Below are 21,479 nucleotides of genomic sequence, written 5' to 3'. Positions count from 1 at the left end.
GCCATTCAACGCCTCTCCAAACTGAAGGGATTGCGGATTTTGGGGGGATGTCCACATCTCTCAAAAAATTGTAGAAAGGAGAACGACTATGAGTGGTCCAAGATTTTTCATATCCCAACAATCGATATAGTATAGAGGGTACACGTGTGCAGGTAAGTTTAGATTTTAATTTTTTATGAATAAAATAATTTAATCAAACATTTTAAAAATGTTTTAGTTTTTAAGGCTGCTGAATTCTTGAAAATATAATAATAATTGGTTCCACTAATATAATAATCGCATTCATTGAATATACTTACTGTACATTCAAAGTTTATATCCACTACTTATCATGCATCCTTTCCTGTATTACCTGAAAATGGATAGCACAGCTCATCTTGTGAATACTGCAGAAACTACGAAGCAGTCTCATTTTTTAAAAAAATTCCCTCTGTATATTCAATGATACGATTCTGCATTTTGTAGTTTAGTATTGTTTCTGTTTCCAAGACTAATAACAAATCGGCTTTTTTAACAATTGTAGATGCAGTAGAACCTCCAAGACTGAAGAAAGCCATGGATTGGTCATTTAAAGCTTCTGCAGAATAGTGTTTATCCTGCAGGATTGTGGATAAACGTGTGGCCTGCACAGTTTTCTGTTGTCTTTCGCAGATAAATATAGAGCTGGCAGCTTATCACAAAAATAATAGAGCTGATCGCCATTCCAAAACACACCTCATTTCGATGCTGATTGGTTATGAGAAAACACACCTCATGGCTCTCAGGAAACAAAAAAGAAAACACCCAAAAACATGGGCAAGCATTCACAAGTCCAGCCATTGGTTTCCTAACTGGTCAAAATTCATGTTTCACTTGCTCCAGACTCTTTTCCTAGTTGAGTTAGAAATAGATGGCAATGAGAAGCAAGGTGAATGAATTAGGGGGGTTGTCCTAGACCATGTACAGATATTTGAGATCTTCCACGGTGAGACAAGTAGCTGAACCCCCACTTTGATCTTTGCCAAATGCAGATGCAACCATTTTTCTCTTCTCTTCCTGCAAATTGTGCTCATCAGCAAGAAAATTATCTTTGAAAACCACGGTCAAGATCTCGAATATAAGAATGCAGAGCACATACATGCAAAAGTATTAGATAATAAATGGATCACACTTGAAGATTACAAGTGATGTTCTCATTGTCATTTAACTGTCATGCCCATCTACCAACCTGGAAATGCAATGTGTTGTCTTCTTGATAAGTTTAATGAGATTAACATGATTGTCAAGCATTAACTTGTACGAGTGGCCATTTCCAGAGGAAATTTTGAATGGTAATGCTCTTTCCAAATTTACCATTAAAAGTCACTTCTGTTGGACCATAATCAGCCAATAACCTTTTTCTTTCAATATGCACCTTCCACCTTCATGTGATGTACTCATATTTCATTGCAATTATCATTAATCCTGAACGTTTATCTCTAATCACCTCCATATATATAAGATAATTCTTTTGATTTATAATGCGAAAGGCATAACATACCTCAACATATATAAATTAACAGAATCCCCTGTTGTTTTGTTCAGGGTTTCACTATTTCTCTTTTTAACCCTAGGAACATCTTGATCCAGACCCTCCAGGAATCGAAGGGCAAGAATAAGATTAAACAGTTATCCAAATATGTAAGACAGAATCAACGCCAGTAGAAAGAAATAATACCCGAAGAGATAATATTCAATCTTTTATGGTAAGTCATGTTACTGTAACAAGACAAGTTTCTATGAGCTCGATCGACAGCCTGATGTTGTATTTTTATGTTATTTAGAATTAATGGATGTTGATGTATTTTGTATCCAAGAACTTTAGAGCTCGAATTGAAATGACATCCTGTAACCTAAGTACTTGTCCGTGAATTTTAGTATAACATGTATGTGACCTTATGTGTGCTGTTTCTGCTACTTAGATATTAACTAATATTCCATGTTAAGACATAGTTATTGAATATTAAGTTTGTATTTTAGAATCTACTTAGATCCAGGGGCTCTGTCAAGGTTGCTTTCTTTCTACAAACCAAATCACTTATTCACAATCCCCAGATCATAACAAATAATCAGTTGATTAATCGGATAATAAAACTAAATTAGTGCCTCTTAGCCTGCTTCTTCTTAGCTTCGGTTGGCTATTCAACAACTTGAGCATCTAAATCATAACAAACAATTAAAACCCAATAGCAAATGACAAAAATAATTGTCTTATTATGCAAAGATTATGGAACTGAGCTAACCCGAAGTCATCTTGACTTTACCATCAAGGCTACAGCCGTGGAAACTTATAAGAGCCACCGGCACATCCTCCTCGCACTCTCCACTGCATGTATCGATTCAAAAAACAAAAAACATGAATTACTTCAGTAATTTCCGTAAAGCCCGGAAAACGAATTTGTTGAGAAAACAACTGGATACCTCAATTTCTTCAAAAATTCAAAGAGCTCATATGTTTAGATCCCAAAATCAAGCCAATAAGACAAAATACAAAAAATCCAAAAAAATCTTAAAATACAAAGAACCGTGATTGAAAACCCAAAATCAAACCAAGAAGACAAAATTAGAAACACCCAGAGCATAATTTGTTCAAAAAGCCAACCGGGTTACTCGAAATCTTAAAAAAATTCAAAGAACCCATAATTTTAAACCCCAAAATCAATTCAAGAACACAAATTTAGAAAAAACCCAGGAAAAAACTCGATAAGAAAAGAAATAAATCAAAGCCACGTGTCTTGAAAATCTCCAAATTCAAATTAATAACACAAAATAAGAAAAACCCAAAACATTAGAGGGAAAAAAAGAAGAAACGCGAGTTAATACCATTTAACAAAAACCAGCAGCAGTAGACTCGGCGTCTACTCTGTTCCTTGTCATTTCTTCTTCTTCTTCCCGGTGAGAGATTTTAACAAGGGGTAGAAAGGGGTTTTTAATAGGAAAGGTGAAGATAAAAGGAGACGGAAATGTCAGTTATGACAGTAGGTGCCAGGATTCCAATTTATCTGTCAATAATTTATCAGATGATGTAGTTGCTCCCAAATCTCTAATCAGCCACTGATCAGAAGTAGATACATGATTGAAACTTAAACACTCATTCATGTAGGGAAAATAATTAAATGATTGTTTCTGTTTTTCAAAGCTGAAATTGTTGTTTTGTTCTCACAGCTTGTTTTGCTACCAACTTTAATTATCATCTCTGTAACCCAGCGGCAAGGGCATTCTTTTGAAGACACAATATCAGATTATCAGACCAGAAGGTATATATATATATATATACATGCAGTCTTTTCCTTTGCTTAGGTCTGTTTTGGAGATTTATCTCCTTGTCTTCCATGGAATGTAATCCTTATTTTAGTATTGTCTCCAAATAAATGAATCTGTTGTTTTCCCCTCTGCAGGCCACAGAAGAAAAAGGAGAAAATGGTTCTGCCAAAGGGTCCATTTTGGGAGTATGTTAAGGAGACTGGTGAAAGTAGGCAGTGTACGTTTTGTGGGCATCCATTCTCCAAGCTAACTCCGATTACCAGGTTCAAGCTTCATTGGTCAGGAGTTCAAAGGCGTGGAACTACAATTTGTGACAAAGTGCCAGAACCTGTTCGAGACGCAGCTTTCACTGCTGTTGACGGTCCTCCAGAAAAGAAACTTAAAACCACAGCTACGTCAAGCAATGATGGGGCAGACAATACAATTTCAACCTCTTTGCTAGAACAAAACAGTCAAGTTGGAAATGTAGTGACCGATGTAGAAACGGGACCAGAATTGTGTTTTTCCTCACCTGGAGAACAAGAATTCGTGCAGACGAACATGGAAAATTTTCAGCTTGATAGGGTTTCTAGTTTTCCTAGAGACCTGATCCCTGGTGAACAAGTAGAGCAAGAGTGTGAAAGAAATACTCAGGACAACTTACCTTTGCCCGTGGAGGATTATAGGATTGAGGGCAAGATCACGGGATTGAACCAGCTTGTTGTGAGAGGTGGCTCCCCTGAGAGGCTTACAGTTAATGAAGATGAGCCTAGAGGAGATTCGTCCCACCCAGGAGGTCTACAGTGTCTTGGCCTCCAGAGAAATTATGGTCAACAATGTTCTTCCTCGGTGAACAATGATGTCAACAATGATTTATGTCCTTCAAAAAAGAAACATAAGGCTACAACAGGTTCAAGTAATAACGAGGTCACTAATGCAATATCAGCTTCTGCACAGGAACAGAACAATAAAGTGATGGCACAACAAGGAGAAGCTCTTTCTGATAAAGAGTTCGAAGAATGGATAGGTAGCATCCCTGTTGAAGAGCTTACGTTGAGACATAGTTCTCCTGAAGAGCTTCTGCTCAATGAATTTCAGACTGCACCGAGAACAGAACGAGCACACCAAGACTGTGAAGGAAGAACCTCTGACATCTCGTCTTTGTTCATGGAAGATAATGTGGTATGCAATAGCATAGAAAACACAACCACAGGCACGGGATTGATGCAGCATTCAGAGAGACGTAGCTCTCATGAGAGGCTATCAATTAATCAAGTTGAGACTCATGGAGATTCAACCCATCCAACCGATCTGCCGTGTCTTGACCTTGGAATACATTATGATCACCTCTGTCCTTCATCACTCAACAATGATGTCATAATGAATGATGTGAAGAACATGATTAGAGAATCTGGGCAGCTTGTTGTAAGAGGTAGTTCTCATGAGGGGCCACTAGTTAATTGCGATGAGCCTCAAGGAGATTCATCCCAAGCAACTGATCAACCGTGTCATAACCTGGGAAGATATCATGATCAACTCTGTACTCCACTAGTGAACATGGTTGGAGACCCTGGGCAGCCTGGTGCTGGAGCTAGCTCTTCTAGAGGGCTTACATGCAACACAGATGCGATCAAAGGAGATGCAGTACCAACGACAAAGCTGGTGGGTCAAGCATTCAAAGACCATGAGAAGACTTTCTTGTCTTGGTTAATGCGCGACGAAGTTTCAACTATTGGCATCTCTATGGGATGGGCGGGGTGGGTAAGACGACATTGGTGAAACATATATATGATCAGCTTCAAAAAAGACGAGACAATTTTTGTCACGTTTACTGGATTTTGAATGAGTGACGACACTGCCCTTAATATAATATTAAACTAAGAGTAAGCATTGTTGTTTTAATGAATTAAGCTTAAGCTATGTGTCCACTTAATGACTGATGTGTTTATTAAATAACATCTCTTCCACCAACAATCAAACCACTACGTTTATGTCCTTTTTCTTTAGGAGGCTATTAACCGTTCTGTGGTAGTTCGGATGAGAGAGAGGCAGTCGCCAGTGAGAAGAGAGAGAGACTCCGAGATTGTGCTACAGTGTGAACACGTGCATGGTGTACCTGTACAGCTGAAGATTGTGAGCCATTGGATCGCGGATGAACCGATCCTTCGGCTATGATTGGCTTGATCTACAAGTTGATCGAACGGTCCGGATGAACTGAACTTTGATCCAGTGTGTCATAGTGCACCGAAATCTCGGTACACCGGGTGACGTGGCACGACAGGATCAAAGGGCAGATTATTTTAAAGGCTGAGATGGATTTGGGTTTTAATCTAGTGTAGTAAGCCCTATTGTATCCTATTAAATCAAAGGTTCAGAACTAACACTATTAAATCGAACGGTTATGATATTTTTGGCATTTTTCAAATTATTTTTTAAAAAAAAACAATATCTTACTTACACAAAGAAAAACTAAAAAAAATATTTAAACTGTATACCCTTGTCTTTCTTTCTTTTTTTTCTCTTCCTCTCCCTTTCCTGGCTATTTATAGCTAGTGAGCAGGATACAACACATTTAATTCAAAGGAAAAAAAATGCATCGTTGTAACTAACCTACCTACTATAATAAATTCATATATTGTTAATCTGTTTTATTATATATAATAATAAATATTTATGAGTAAAACTAAAAAACTTAAAATCAGTATTAGAAAAAGCCTGTTTCAACCACTAAAAAATATATTTTAATTACAGAAAAATTGTATTGGAACACACAAAAAAAAATATTTGATGGGTATCAACCTAGTGAACCGGGTTTTCACCGAAAAATGATGGTTTTGACCCGAAACAGCTTGAAAACTCGTTTTCTTACCCCGGTTGACATGGTTTGACCTGGTGGACTCGATTTTGATAAAAAATAACGGTTTTGACAAAAAATAACGGTTTTGACCCGAAATATCATGAAAACTCATTTTTTACTCTAGTTGACATGGTTGGACTCGTATTAACCTAGTGGACTCGGTTTTTTATAAAAAAAATGACGGTTTTGACTGAAAATGACAGTTTTGACCCGAAACATCTTGAAAACTCATTTTTTACCTTGGTCGACATGGTTTGATCCGTATTGACCCGGTGGACTTGGTTTTGATAAAAAATGACGGTTTTGACCGAAAATGACGGTTTTGACCCGAAATGTCATGAAAACTCATTTTTTATCCTGATCGACATGGTTTGACCCGGTGAAATCGGTTTTTATGAACAATGACAGTTTTGACCAAAAATGACATTTTTGACCCGAAACGTCATGAAAACTCATTTTTTACCCTGATCTACATGGTTTGATCTGTATTGACCTGGTGGACTCGGTTTTGATAAAAAATGACGGTTTTGACCGAAAATGACTGTTTTGACCCGAAACGTCATGAAAACTCATTTTTTTACCCTGGTCGACATGGTTTGACTCATATTGACTCGGTAAAATTGGTTTTTATGGAAAGATGCGGTTGACTCGAGAAAAATATATTTTGAATTTTAAACTTTTTTCTTAATTTTTTTTGGATTTTTATAAATAACAATAGAAATAAAAACATTCAAGAAAATCTTAGTGAATCAAAAACTGGGTTACAACAATGTTGATAATTCAACCATGCAGATGGATCAAATTCAGTGGAAATGATGTTATTGCAATTCTTCAAATATTGTTTTTCATATGTCTATGTTCTTCATCTTTTTATCCAAATTTTATGGTGAACAATAATACTTTCAGAAAACTCTCTTAGCTTGTTTCACAATGTGGTTACGATTGCTTTTCAAATAACTTTTTTGTGCCAAAATACATGTCAATGATGTTTTTTTATTTTTTAAAAATTATTTTTAACATCAACACATTAAAATGATTTGAAAATACTAAAAACATATTAATTTGAAGTTAATAAAAATATAAAAAAAATTTTCAAATTTTTTTCAAAAACACTTTTGAAATGTAAAAACAAACAGGCCAATCAGTAAATAAACGCTGGTTCAGAATATCTGAATCTCTATACCTTCTAGCATTGCTTCCTTGACCAGACCAAGTGATTAGTAAGCAAACAGAATATCTGAATTCTGTTTTTATGCATATGTAACATGCTAAGTTGCTCGAGGTCTCTAATTGTATATAGTAATTAAGAATTCTTGTTTGCATACAAGATAAGTCTGCAAACATTTTAAGAATTCTTGTTAGTGCTCGAGGTCTCTAATTGTATATAGTAATTAAAAGCATTTCATTCTTTATTGATTAAAGGCTGTCTGACAATGTGAGCAGTTCATTGCATGAAAGTTGGCAGACTGATCTGTCCTGTCGAGGCTTTAGAGGCTTTAAGTATTGATTTTGAATCATTCAAACTGTTTAGTATGAAGTGACCCATTCACCTGATATTGGAAAACTGATTACGTTACAGAAATGTAAGACGCCTTTTCTTCGCTTTAATTTTTATAATAACAAAAGTTAAATAGTACGAGGGAATTAGTTTAAGAGAGTTTTTATTGTCAATTATATATATGATTTTTACTTTTTATTTTTTTATTTTTTGCAAGTGATAAACATTTTTTTGGTTTTTTTTTCATAAGAGTATTCAGGTTTTTTTAATTTTTAATTACATTCAATTAACACTCTTAGCTTCAGAAAAGATAAAAAAAAGAGATTTGCTTTTAGAGGTAGTTTAATATTTTTATATGGATATTTTATGTAATTAAAAAAATCATAAAGACGTTTTAATATTTTCATAATGTATTTATTATTTTTTAATTAAAAAGTTTATAGACATGTTTTCCTCGTCTCCAGCGAGTAAACAACACTCGTAACGTAACATTAAGGAGCAATGCAAAAATATGATATAAAAAATGAAGGGAAACAAAAAATACCCTCAAGAATAAGTGGAAAGCCACTGCAACAGCTGCGGCGCGTGGTGGCCAAACTCCGCTTCAAATTATGGTTCAAGTGTAAGTAGGAGAAGAATGAAAGAAAATGTTTTAAAGAAGCATTTTATATATCTTTGTTAATATAAATAAAAAGAAATCTTGGGGTAAAATGTGAAAATACTGGAAATTATACCCAAAAATAAGGAAAGAATTCTCCAGAATTCTAGAGACGTGGCTGGCCAAAGAGAGTGGGAAGTGAGGGAGGAGAAATTGAGTGAGAAATCTTGCAAAACCACACAAAAACACAAAGGACAACTTTGGTGACACTTTCATGCATCAAAGCTTTGGTGTCTTCTCTTTTTATCTTCATTTTTTAGCAGACATGAAGATGTGAATCACTATGAGTCGAAGGCACCACATCCAAAAATGGCTCACCCTTGGCCAGACCACTTCTACCCACTGCAAGTAGCCATGGGTGCAGCAGGTGACGATGCTGAGGCCAAATTAGTTCACAGAAGTTGGACTGAAGGTACCCTTAATTTCTTAGTGCGAATAAATAAAGCAAGAGATTCATGAAAGTGACATTGGTGGTTTCCGGGAGGCAGTGAGACTAGTCTTTGCATACAGGACAAACAAAGCACAAGGGACTGACAATTATTGACTAAAAATAAGCTTGCTGTTTACCTGTGGTAGGTGGAGTTGTAGCTTCCAGCCACTTCTCCAAAGAAAAAAACATAAAGTTCCTTGCAAATTGCAGTGACTTTTTTAATAGCTAGTCTTCCACTAAGAGAGAGATCTCTCAGTATACCATTGATTTCCTAATTTCCCTCACCAAATTTCTTAAACCTTTCTCATGATCTGTGCTTCCTTTTTCTGATTAAATCGAATCATCGTGTATTTTGTTCTTGATCTGTATCTTTCTTGCTTGAAAGGTAAATCCTACTTTCTTTTCTTGTTTTTCTACCACTAATTTTGTTTCAAATAAGATTTGCCCATTTGGTTGTAGAATTATTAAGTAGGATTGTAGATTGATCAATCAAGTAGAACTTAATTATATAAGTGTTGCTTGATCTATTTTAGAACTCAAAACTCATATTTAGCTTTGTTCTTACATATTGCATCAACTTAAACTATTTATCTTGAAAACAGCAGCTCTCAAGGTTTCTTTTGTCTGTTGAGTGCCTCTTGTCAGCTTGAGCAGTGACTAGTTAGTTTGCCTACTCTTCCTCATATTCTTGTGCTTACATTTTCAGATCAGCTTTTCCGGCATTTCAACATTGAGGTTCGTCCACACGTTAACTCACTCAGCAATTAGTTTCAGATTCTTTTGAATCCTGGTAAAAGTATTTATACTTCATCTTCTTCATTTTGTTGCTGTTATCGTTTTTGACATGTAACTATTGTTTGAATCCTTTTTCTGTAGAGTTGAACTGTGTAAGTTTGGTGTTTTAATAGTTTGACATGTAACTATTGTAGAAATTTTATTGAGAAACTTTGGAGTTAGGATCATCAATGGTTTCCAAAATATAAATAAATTGATCTTTCTTTGTTTTTATAATCCTTGCCTTAAGGAGTTCATACCAATTCATTGTTTTTTCTTTTTATTTATTCTAGTCTCAACCTTTCCTTTTCCAATTAATTTTTTTCAATATTTTGACTCTGTTTTAATATATAGGGCAAAATGGTTCAATCAACTGACCCATTTTGGCACCATGTTGAGGAGATGAAGTGTATGTATTGCGGGCGTCAATTTCCTAACGATACTTCCATTTCAAGGATCAAATGGCATTTATCAGGAGAGAAAGGGCGTGGTGTTGCAATTTGTGAAGAGTCCCTAAACAAGTTCAAGAAGCAGCTTTTCTAGCCATGCATGGTGCCAACAAAAGACATAAAAGCATAGCAAGTTCAAGCAATGTTAATGATAATGCCAATTTCCACCACTCCACAAGAACAAAACAATGAAGTCGACAATTTGGCAGGAGATGCAGGAACGACACAAGCAGCGGATAGAATGGGTCACCCACCTGGAAGAAGTGTGGAAGAGTTCAGTAGATGGTTAATGGAGGATGATACAGAGAATGGGACTGGAGGGTAGTGCAGCCTGGTGCAGGAGCTAGCTTCTTCTGGAGGGCTTACATGCAACACAAATGAGACTCCAGGAGACGCAGCACCAACGACAAAGCTGGTGGGTCAAGCATTCGAAGACCATAAGAAGACTATCTGGTCTTGGTTGATTAACGATGAAGTTTCAACTATTGGCATCTATGGGATGGCGGAGTGGGAAAGACGACATTGGTGACACACATTTATAATCAACTTCGAGAAAGACCAGGCACTTTCTGCCATGTTTACTGGATTACTGTTTCACAGGATACTAACATTAATAAATTTGCAAAACAGTATCGCCAACGGATTGGTTTTAGATCTTTCTAATGAAGATGAGGAGCTGTATAGAGCTTCCAAATTGTCAGAAGAATTAACGAAGAAACAGAAATGGGTTTTGATTTTAGATGATTTGTGGAAGGCTATTGAGGCTACGCAAGGTGGGAGTTCCTATCCAAGATGTTAAGGGATGCAAGCTGATTCTTACAACACGATTAGAAAATGTTTGTCAGCAGATGGGGTACCCAACATATAATCAAGTGAAGCCTATTTCGAAGGAAGAAGCTTGGCTTTGTTTATTGAGAGACTTGGACACGACGTAGCACTTTCTCCAGAAGTGGAACAAATTGGCAAAATCTGTGGCAAGGGAATGTGCTGGTTTGCCGCTAGGAATTTTATAACCATTGGCTGCAACCATGAGGGGAGTGGTTGACACATACGTGAGTGGAGGAAATTGCATTGGAGGAATTGAGAGAATCAAAAGTTAGAAAAGATGATATGGAGCCTGAGGTATTCCAAATATTGAGATTTAGTTATAACCATCTAAGTGATTCAGCACTGCAACAATGTTTCTTGTACTGTGCATTATTCCCGGAGGACTTCGAGAATCCTTAGAGAGGATTTGATAGCTTATTTGATTGATGAGGGTGTGATAAAAGGGCTAAAGAATAGGGAGGCAGAATTTAACAACGGCCACTCGATGCTTAATAAACTTGAAAGAGTCTGCCTATTGGAAAGTGCTGAGGAAGGGTATGTCATCAAGATGCATGACTTGATTAGGGACATGGCCATCCAAATACTACAAGAAAACTCTCAAGGCATGGTCAAAGCAGGAGCACAGTTAAGAGAATTGCCGGATGCAGAGGAGTGGACAGAGAATCTTACTAGAGTTTCACTGATGCATAACCAGATTGAAAGAAATTCCTTCCAGCCATTCACCAAGGTGTCCCTATCTTTCAACTCTATTGCTATGCAGAAACTTAGAGATGCAATTTATTGCAGATTCATTTTTTTGAGCAGTTGCATGGCTCAAGGTTCTTGATCTGTCTATTTATACAGGTATCACAAAACTATCTAATTCTGTCTCTGAATTGGTGAGTCTCACTGCATTACTGCTCATTGGTTGTAAGATGTTAAGGCATGTACCGTCATTAGAAAAGCTCAGGGCACTGAAGAGGTTAGATCTCTCTGGTACTTGGGCACTTGAAAAGATTCCTCAAGGCATGGAATGTCTATGCAACCTGAAGTGTCTTAAAATGAATGGATGTTGGTGAAAAGGAGTTTCCTAGTGGGTTGTTACCTAAGCTCTCTCACCTGCAAGTCTTTGTATTAACAGGAGTGGATTCTTGAAAAAGTAATAGAAAAGCACAATATGTTCCGATAACAGTTAAAGGAAAGGAAGTGGCATGCTTGAGGAAATTGGAAAGTTTGGTATGCCATTTTGAAGGTTACTTAGACTACGTGGAGTATCTCAAATCTCGGGATGAAACCAAATCACTTACCACATACCAAATTCTTGTAGGACCACTAGATAGTATCATTATTATCCAATATATGATTGCAAAAGGAAAACAATTGTTTGGGGTAACTTGAGTATCGACAGAGATGGAGATTTTCAGGTCATGTTCTGGAAGGACATTCAACGACTGGACATTGATGGTTATGATGATGCAACGAGTTTATGCGATTTTTGGTCTCTAATAAAGAATGCAAAATGAACTGCAGGTTATCAACATTAGGTATTGCAATAACATGGAGAGCTTGGTTTCATCATCTTCTTGGTTTCGCTCTGCTCCACTACCATCCATCTTTACAATGGTATATTTTTCTGGTACTCTTAAAGAGTTTCATTGTTATGGTTGTAAGAGCATGAAGAAGTTGCTCCCTCTTGTCTTGTTGCCAAGCCTCGTAAACCTGGAATGGATTAGTGTTCAGCATTGTAAGAAATGGAGGAGGTAATAGGTGGAACAAGATCAGATGAAGAAAGGGTTATGGGTGAAGAAAGCAGCAACAGCGAACTCAAACTCCCCAAGTTAAGAAAACTGGAATTGAAATGAATTACCAGAACTGAAAAGCATTTGCAGTGCAAAATTGATTTGCGATTCTCTCCAAACAATTAAAGTAATAAAATGTCAGAAGCTGAAGAGGATGCCAATATATCTTCCGTTGCTTGAAAATGGCCAACCATCTCCTCCCCCTTCTATTGAAAACATGTATATATATCCAAAAGAATGTGGGAGTCAGTAGTGGAGTGGGAGCATCCTAACGCTAAGGATGTCCTTCGACCCTTTTTTAAGTTTTGTTCGTTTTGTTGGAGGATAGTTGACGACATCTTAAATTAAGAGTAAGCTTTGTTGTTTTTAATGAATTAAGCTTAAGCTATGTGTCCACTTAATGACAGATGTGTTTATTATATTACTAGGTCGGATGTGCTGAAAGACAAGTGACATTTATTTAGAGAGTAAAACATCCACTTAATTTTAATCCTTTCTCATGAAAAAATCAAATGCAAGACAGTGGAGCTTCCTAACGCATGCGATGTCCTCCGTCCCTTTATGGAGTTTTCAATCGTAAGCATTCATATGAAACTCTTTGTAATTAAAAGTAGCTCGTTGATATTAAAGCCAATGAAGATTGTTTTTTCTTCTCTATCAAAATCTGACCACTGTTTTTTTTCCTCTCTGGAATTAGAAATCGTAAAACTAACAAAAAAATAAAGTTTTAGACTAAAATTGTATTTTTAAAAAATTTGGGGGATTGAATATTTATAACTTGAAAAGCATGAGGACCAAAATGAACTTTTCATGCTTATTTTAAAATTACCATCCATTTTATCCATTTCTTTCAATTTGATTCTTTTTCTTTCAATCTTATATGGGCTCAACAAATTTAAAGTAATTGTGTTTAATTTAGTGAGTCTACATTAAAATGCAAGCGCAATGAATAGTGTTTTGGTTCTGCATTGTATATGACCAAAAATGACGGTTTTGACCCGAAACGTCATGAAAACTTATTTTTTATCCTGATCGACATGGTTTGATCCGTATTGACCCGGTGGACTCGGTTTTGATTAAAAATAATGCTTTTGACCTAAAATGACAGTATTGACCCGAAACGTCATGAAAACTCATTTTTTACCCTAGTCGACATGGTTTGACCTGTATTGACTCGGTGAAATTGGTTTTTATGGAAAGATGTGGTTGACTCGAGAAAAATATATTTTAAATTTTAAACTTTTCTCTTAATTTTTTTTGGATTTTTATGAATAATAATAGAAATAAAAACATTCAAGAAAATCTTAGTGAATAAAAAATGGGGTTACAACAATGCTAATAATTCAACCATGCACATGGATCAAATTTAGTGGAAATGATGTTATTGCAATTCTTCAAATATTGTTTTTCATATGTCTATGTTCTTCATCTTTTTATCCAAATTTTATGTTGAACAATAATACTTTCAGAAAACTCTCTTAGCTTGTTCCAAAGTGTGGTTGCGGTTGCTTTTCAAATAACTTTTTGTGCCAAAATACATGCCAATGATGTTTTTTTATTTTTTAAAAAATTATTTTTGACATCAGCACATCAAAATGATTTGAAAACACTAAAAACATATTAATTTGAAGTTAATAAAAAAATAAAAAAAAATTAATTTTTTTCAAAAACGTTTTTGAAACGCAAAAACAAATAGGCCAATCAGAGTAAATGAACACTGGTTCAGAATATCTGAATCTCTATACCTTCTAGCATTGCTTCCTTGACCAGACCAAGTGATCAGTAAGCAAACAGAATATCTGAATTCACTAGATCTGTTCCTCAATGGCTTCTGGAAAAATCGACAACTGTGGCACCATTTGTTATGTGACTCATCATTCTTTGACTGCACTGGATACATGTAGGCACAGGAGAGGAAAGGGTAGTTGCAAATGCCAGAGGAACTTCTTTTGCTGCCATCTAAAATTACATGCCAGAGGATTCTTATCACAACCTGGATCTTACAGTCTCAAACTGCATATAACTATGAAAAATGCAACATCACATGGGATAAAAGCTCAGAATTGAAAGGAGACTAGTTGCTGGCAGAAAGTGTGAGCATAACCACCCACAGAAAGCTGTATGTTGAGTTCTTGTTTTCAGTCTGTAATCATCTATGAATTTTAAAGATTGTGAATTATCCGTTGAGGGCTCAATGTTGAATTGCAGTTGCTCTTCCATTCAAATCATACAAGATAAGTTTGCAAACATTCTAAGAATTCTTGTTAGTGCTCGAGGTCTCTAATTGTATATAGTAATTAAAAGCATTTCATTCTTTATTGATTAAAGGCTGTCTGACAATGTGAGCAGTTCATTGCATGAAAGTTGGCAGACTGATCTGTCCTGTCGAGGCTTTAGAGGCTTTAAGTATTGATTTTGAATCATTCAAACTGTTTAGTATGAAGTGACCCATTCACCTGATATTGGAAAACTGATTACTTTACAGAAATGTAATACGCCTTTTCTTCGCTTTAATTTTTATAATAACAAAAGTTAAATAGTACGAGGGAATTATTTTTATAATATGATTTTACCTTTTATTTTTTATTTTTTTTGCAAGTGATAAACATTTCTTATGCTTCCTACCAGTTCACAGCACCTAAATAAAATCTTCATCAACATTACAAGTGCTGCTGGAATCCTTGTAGGCTGACATTATTACCTATAAAATGATAATCTTGTGGATAATCATATGAAATTACCCTAAACTGAAAAGAAAAAAAAGTTATTCAAAGTCGATGGTTTTAAAATTTAGTTAATTACAACAAATTCTAATTTTTTTACAAATTTGTTATATATCGAGATGATTTCTTATCTTTAATAAATAGATCCATTTTAATAATACATTGCCGTTAATTTATCCACAAATTAACTCTTAAAATACTTGTTGCATATCTAGTTCACATATGCAAACCAAACACAAATAAAAATTCTTTTTCTTGAGTTTTCTTATTCCAGCTTCCAAATTATTATTTTGATTAGTAATGCAAAAAATTAATTATTTTTTGTTAGATTTATTTTTAATAGTTTTAATATACTGATATAAAAAAATAAATAATAAAAAAAATCTAAAATAATTATTTTAATATTAATTAAAAAAATACTTTTAAAAATGATCACTTGCATTACTTTACCGAAACAAACTCTTAATACATATATTAGATTCCAGGTGGCTTTCCAGCTAATATGAAAAAACAGCGTCAGCCAAGACATCATCAAGAAGAGCAAGGTAAAACAAAACTCATCAATTGGGTCCCTACTATTTGAAACAAATGAAAATTTACAAAACCAATAATAATGAAGAATTTATATGTGAGAAAGTCTGATTTAGGAATCTGAATCTCCCTATGATGAATCAGAACAGTATGATCCGTTTAAAGACATGATATAGGTTTAAGAAGTTTGGTGAGGGAAATTAGGAAATCAATGGTATACTGAGAGATCTCTCTCTTAGTGGAAGCAACTTTATCAAATAAGAAATTAGGAAATCAATGGTATACCGAGAGAGATCTCTCTTAGTGGAAGACTAGCTATTAAAGTCATTGCAATTAGCAAGCATCTTTATGTTTTTTTACTCTAAAGAAATAAAACAGAGGTGCTTTCTTTGTCCTGTATGCAATGATTACTCTCATGGAAACCACCATGCAAACTTCATGTCACTTTCTGCTTTATTTATTCACACTAACTATTCAACGAGTTCACATTACACTGCTTTAAGTCCTCGAGTATAATGAATTAATGAAGATGGAAACTCCAAAGAAAATCACTTGGCTAGAAATAACATGCTTCAGTACTGGGGTCTGCAGCTAGCATGGATAAGAAAACTATCTCCTTCCTTGTTAGAGAGGGCTCTGACATTGATTCCCATCTGGCACACTGTAACTTGCAGATCCGTTTGGCTTTTGAGCTGTGGACTCCCCATCACTTCAACTGATTTGTTGTTTGTTTGACCACAAGCTATTGATTGTCTAGGGAAATTCCAAGGACGCATTGGGGTCAGAACTTTTAATTGCCAGTATTATCCAAGGATGATTACATACTGCATGCTTCTAAGACAAATAAAAAATGTATCAGTTCATTTAATTTATTAGTTCTAAGTCATTAAACATATTGCTAGTTCGTGATCATTCCAATTTTCTTGTTGCTGCTGTTGTCCATTAACTCTCGTATTTCTTGACTTGTCTGTCAGTAAAATGATTAATGTTTCTTTCAAGTTTGATGCCTGCATAACGTATCAGGATAAATACACCATTAGTGATGCGATCCAAGAATCTGTTAATGGAGGTTCTAATTAGTCCAGTTACTAGGCTTAGAACCAGCTAAGAAGTTTAAAGAAACTTTCAATAGACTTCTTCAAGAGACATGGGCTAAGGTGGACTTTTTGGTTGCTCAATCTTGCACTACAAGATTTAACAGTTTTACCGACGGAATTTTTCCGTCGGCGTAAGACACATATTCCATCGGTAATTAATTTACCGACTAAATCACCGACGGAGAATTTTCGTCGGTGAATCGTTTGTCGGTAATTTTTTGTCCGTCGGTAATTCCATCGGTAATAATATTACCGACAGATTTACTGGCGGAATAGGTGCGTCGGTAAATTTTTTTTTATCACCGATGGATTTACCAATGGATTTACCGATGGAAATTTCCGTCGGTAAATCCGTCGGTAATTATTTAAAAACATTTAAAAAAAAATTATTTTATAAAATTATAAAATAATTAAATTAACATAAATCAACATTGTATAATATATACTCAAATGCTTGGAAAAAAGAATAAGAAAATCAACTCAAACAAATTTGTAACAAATAAAATAAAAACAAAAAAATTAATTCAACTAAAAAATTCATATGAAAAAAATGAAGTCGCAATTGCTAAAAATTTAAAAATCCTATAAATAAATCAACTAAAAATTGATCTCATATGAAAAAAAAAAAAAAAAACTCACAACAACATTTTATACAATTATTAAGAACAAAATCAATTAAAATTAAATAAAAAACAAATATAGTGAAAAATCATGAAAAAATAAGAAAAAAGAAAGATCTTACCTTAATATACTTGCAAGTGAAGCTAAGGAAAAAACAATTCGTGCAGCATATTAATTAAAAAAAACTAAGAGGATAAAAGAAGAAGAAAGAAGAAGACATACCCGAGCATGGAGGAAAAGAGAAGAAGATGAGGAGAGAAAAGAAGAGAAAGAAATAGATATTGATGTTTTTTACATATAGTGAAGAAGAAGAAGAAGAAGAAGAAGAAGAAGTAGAAGTAGAAGTAGTAGAAGAAGAAGAAGAAGAAGAAGAAGAAGAAGAAGTAGAAGTAGAAGTAGAAGTAGTAGAAGAAGAAGAAGAAGAAATAGAAGTAGTAGTAGAAGAAGAAGAAGAAGAAGAAGAAGAAGAAATGAGTCCGTCTCTTGTGAAATAAGCGGATTCAGGTTTTTTATTGGGGCGCGTTACCGACGGATTTACCGACGGATAATTGAATATTAATATTTTTTAATTATTCCGTCGGTAATTCCGTCTGTAATATTTAATTTAAATTTTCAATTTCGTAAAAAGTTTTTTAGAAACCGCCAAAAAATTACCGATGATTTTTCAATCCGTCGGTGATTTCCGTCTGTAATATTTAAATGAAAATTTTAAATCAATTGAATTTTTTCAGAAAACCGCCAAAACACGCCGATGAATTTTCAATCCGTCGGTGATTTTGTCCGTAAAGTAAAACAATTAACAGTGCAATTGGAAGATGAACAGTTCTGGAGCTCTCTGTAAAATACCGACGGAAAAATTCCGTCGGTAATTCCCTTTGTAATTGACATGATGAACAGTGTTCACAATTTACCAACGGATTTACCGACGGAATTACTGGCGGAATTACCGATGGAATTTTTCCGTCGGTAATTCCGTTGGTAAAAAATGACACGTCATCTTTTTTTTTTTTTTTTGCTTTGCTTTATTTTTTTTTCCACGGTAATTCCCTCGGTATATACCGAGGGAATCTTTTAGTCGGTAAAATCCCTCGGAAATATTTCCGTCGGTAAAATCCCTCGGAAAGTTACCGACGGAAATATTCCTTCGGTATTTCCGTTGGTATTTATTGATTTTCTGGTAGTGTTGGTTCTTAATTAAACTTTCAACTCTTCAAATAATTGATCACTCTTTGTTGTAAATTTATACTTTCTTTGCTCGTCTCCAGGTATAAGCGTTGTGATCGAGTTGGTTTATAGTCTTATTATCTTGGAGCAAGTTTTCCATTAGATAAGCTCATTCAAATCTCAACAAACTTGAATTAGATTGATTTTAAAGTCGTGAATTCCATTAAATTCCGGTAGGGTTTCGTATCACTTAGTATTGTTGCTGACAAGGGTCTGAAAAACCTCTCTATACCTCTCCACGTTTGAACAAGGGAGAAGTTCTATATTTAGAAACACATTCATGCAGGTACTTCTCTTTTTTTCTTTCTTTTTTTTATTTGTGCTTTCTAACTTGAGAAAATATATTAAAGAATAATATAAATCATAAAAACACTAAATCTATATAAGTTTTTGTACATCACAAACTGATTTTGGAGCTTAAAAATATTCCCTTGTGAAATAAATTAAATAAATATGAAGTTTCAGGTTTCTTCATCTTATGTTCTTATTTTTTGAGAGGGTCCTTGTCTACTAGAAACAAGAATCGCACCCCTATGGGTTCAGTAGCTTTATTCAGCCATGCCATCTCAGATTCATCCAAATAAGGGGCTAGAATATCCCTACATCTCCCATGGTAGCTGTTAAGCCAATTTATCACTTCAGGACCTAGCTAGAAGGGTAAAGTCGATCATCTTCGCTGGAGACGAAGTTGATGATGGTGTGCTGGCTAGCCAATGCTACCCCTCCTGTTTCTGTTTTTTCTTTGTTTGTTTTATGGTGTTTTTTGCTATATAAATTATATCTTGAGAATTCATCTAATAATTTAAAATATTAAATTAAAATAATTCTTTTGCATATTCAATCTGATAAATACATTTTGCCTTAAAAAAAAAGAAGGGCAGCACGCGTTTTCTTCAATTATGGATAGGAAATGATTTTTTTTTTTCTGAGAAGAAATAATGATCCATTTTAAAGGCCTTCAGATTTCAACACATGAAGGGATGCATACATATCTCAGGAATTAACTTTTAATTGCCACTGATTCCCTCTGAGTAAGCATGTTGAATAGTTTTATAAAAGTGACATAAAATTTGCATGGTGGTTTTGAGGAGGAAGTGGGAGTAATAATTGCATATAGGACAAAGAAAGCAAAAGGGTTTTGCCCTGCTGTTTTATTTCTTTAGAGTAAACGGGTAATTATCTAGTCCACCTTCATGTTAATCAATTAATTGCTTGTGCTTTCCTCTACGAGATCAGCTGTTACTGACAGACTAAAAATAAATTTGCAGTTCTGATTAAATTAAAAAAACAAAAAGGAAAAAGATGGAAGACAGCTCGCTTCCCTTTCCAAATTCTTTCGACTTCTCCAAAGAAAAGAACATGGCTTTAATTTCATACAGTTGCTTGCACATTGCACTTTGATAAAGTTGCTTCCACTAAGAGAGAGATCTCTCAGTATACCATTGATTTCCTAATTTCCCTCACCAAATTTCTTATTGATTTCCTAACTTCCCCACCAAACTTCTTAAACCTATATCATGTCTTTAAACGGATCATACTGTTCTGATGATCCCACAAACTCGTGGATAGAACCTGAGGAGGCCAATTTCATGACTTCTCCAAAGAAAAAAGCATGGCTTTACGTTATTTCTGGCCAAGTGATTTCTATTGAGAGTAATCATTAAATATAGAACAAAGAAAGCAAAAGCAGAAAGTGACATAAAGTTGTAGCTTCCTGCCGATTTCCATTGCTATGACTTTAATAGCAGAAAATGATCCTTTTTTTCTTTTCTGAGAAGAAATAATGATCCATCTTAAAGGCCTTCAGATTTCAACACATGAAGGGATGCATACATATCTCAGGAATTAACATTAATGGTGGAGGGATAACTTTTAATTGCCACTGACTTCTTGACAAAACGCACCGTACTAGGCTGTTGTTAAGCCGTTACTTATGCGCACCGTTTCAATAAATTGTAATCCTCATTACTGAGAAGGTTGTCAAGGCAGCACCATCTTCTGCTCTGCCTAAATATCGTTCTCTGTCTTCTCAATCTTTCTGCTTCAACACATATTGGAGGATTCTTAATCGGGTTGTTACCTATAGATCCGTGATCTTATACCAGCTTTGTGATGTATGCAGGAATAATATTGGTCTTTAAATGGTTTTATTTCTTAAATAAATCAAAGAATTTAAGTTAATCTCTTTTCTTTTTTGTTTATAAAAAATCTAATAAACTACTCTATCCGTACCAGAGTATTTGAGCAACCAAAATAAAATTACCAAGGTTCTTCCAAGTTTCCATACTTATATGAATATAAAAGATACACATTTAAAAGAGACTCGAAAAGAAGGAACAACCTGTGATGTTTTGAATTAAAAAAGATAAAAAAAAAACAACAAAACCCTTGAAGACTTAAATAGAGGGTATAAATGAAGGAGGGGTATAATGAGATATTCTAGACAGAATTAAAGATTAATTATGGTCAGAATTTCAATATAATTATGAATTTATGATATTTTTAGTTTGATCCTTCAATTTAACAAAATATTACACACTTGTACTTTGAATATTGAAAAATCTGGCATTTCTTCCATTCCAAGCAAGCTAATGACTAAAGGAAAGCATCTTTCTGTAATTTCTAGTTCAATTGTTGTCCTCTGTCTCCTTCTCTGTCTTCTCAAACTTTCTGGTTCAACACATATTGGAGGATTTTCAAACTCATTATTTAAACAGATCATAACTCAAAACCATTATTTTTATCTAAAA

General features: G+C 34.7%; 1 protein-coding gene, 2 long non-coding RNA genes and 1 pseudogene across 3 annotated transcripts in view; 2 read left to right on the top strand and 2 right to left on the bottom strand.

Moving 5' to 3' along the window:
* The window catches only part of LOC118039829 (probable disease resistance protein At4g27220), an 89,464-nt gene that overhangs the window by 24,658 nt on the left and 43,327 nt on the right, over positions 1-21,479 (bottom strand). The window lies entirely within an intron of this gene.
* On the bottom strand, positions 672-2,393 carry LOC118058075 (uncharacterized). Its single transcript, XR_004689088.2, has 2 exons — positions 2,262-2,393; positions 672-1,035 (listed from the first exon to the last, which is right to left on the bottom strand). It is a non-coding gene; the product is annotated as an uncharacterized lncRNA (long non-coding RNA).
* LOC118058070 (probable disease resistance protein At4g27220) lies at positions 3,139-12,786 on the top strand (annotated as a pseudogene).
* Positions 8,691-9,979, top strand: LOC118058074 (uncharacterized). Its single transcript, XR_004689087.2, has 3 exons — positions 8,691-9,089; positions 9,411-9,494; positions 9,833-9,979. It is a non-coding gene; the product is annotated as an uncharacterized lncRNA (long non-coding RNA).

This window comes from Populus alba, chromosome 19, assembly GCF_005239225.2.
Source record: "Populus alba chromosome 19, ASM523922v2, whole genome shotgun sequence".
In the NCBI taxonomy this organism is placed as follows: domain Eukaryota; kingdom Viridiplantae; phylum Streptophyta; class Magnoliopsida; order Malpighiales; family Salicaceae; genus Populus; species Populus alba.
This window is presented reverse-complemented; position numbering and strand designations above follow the sequence as displayed.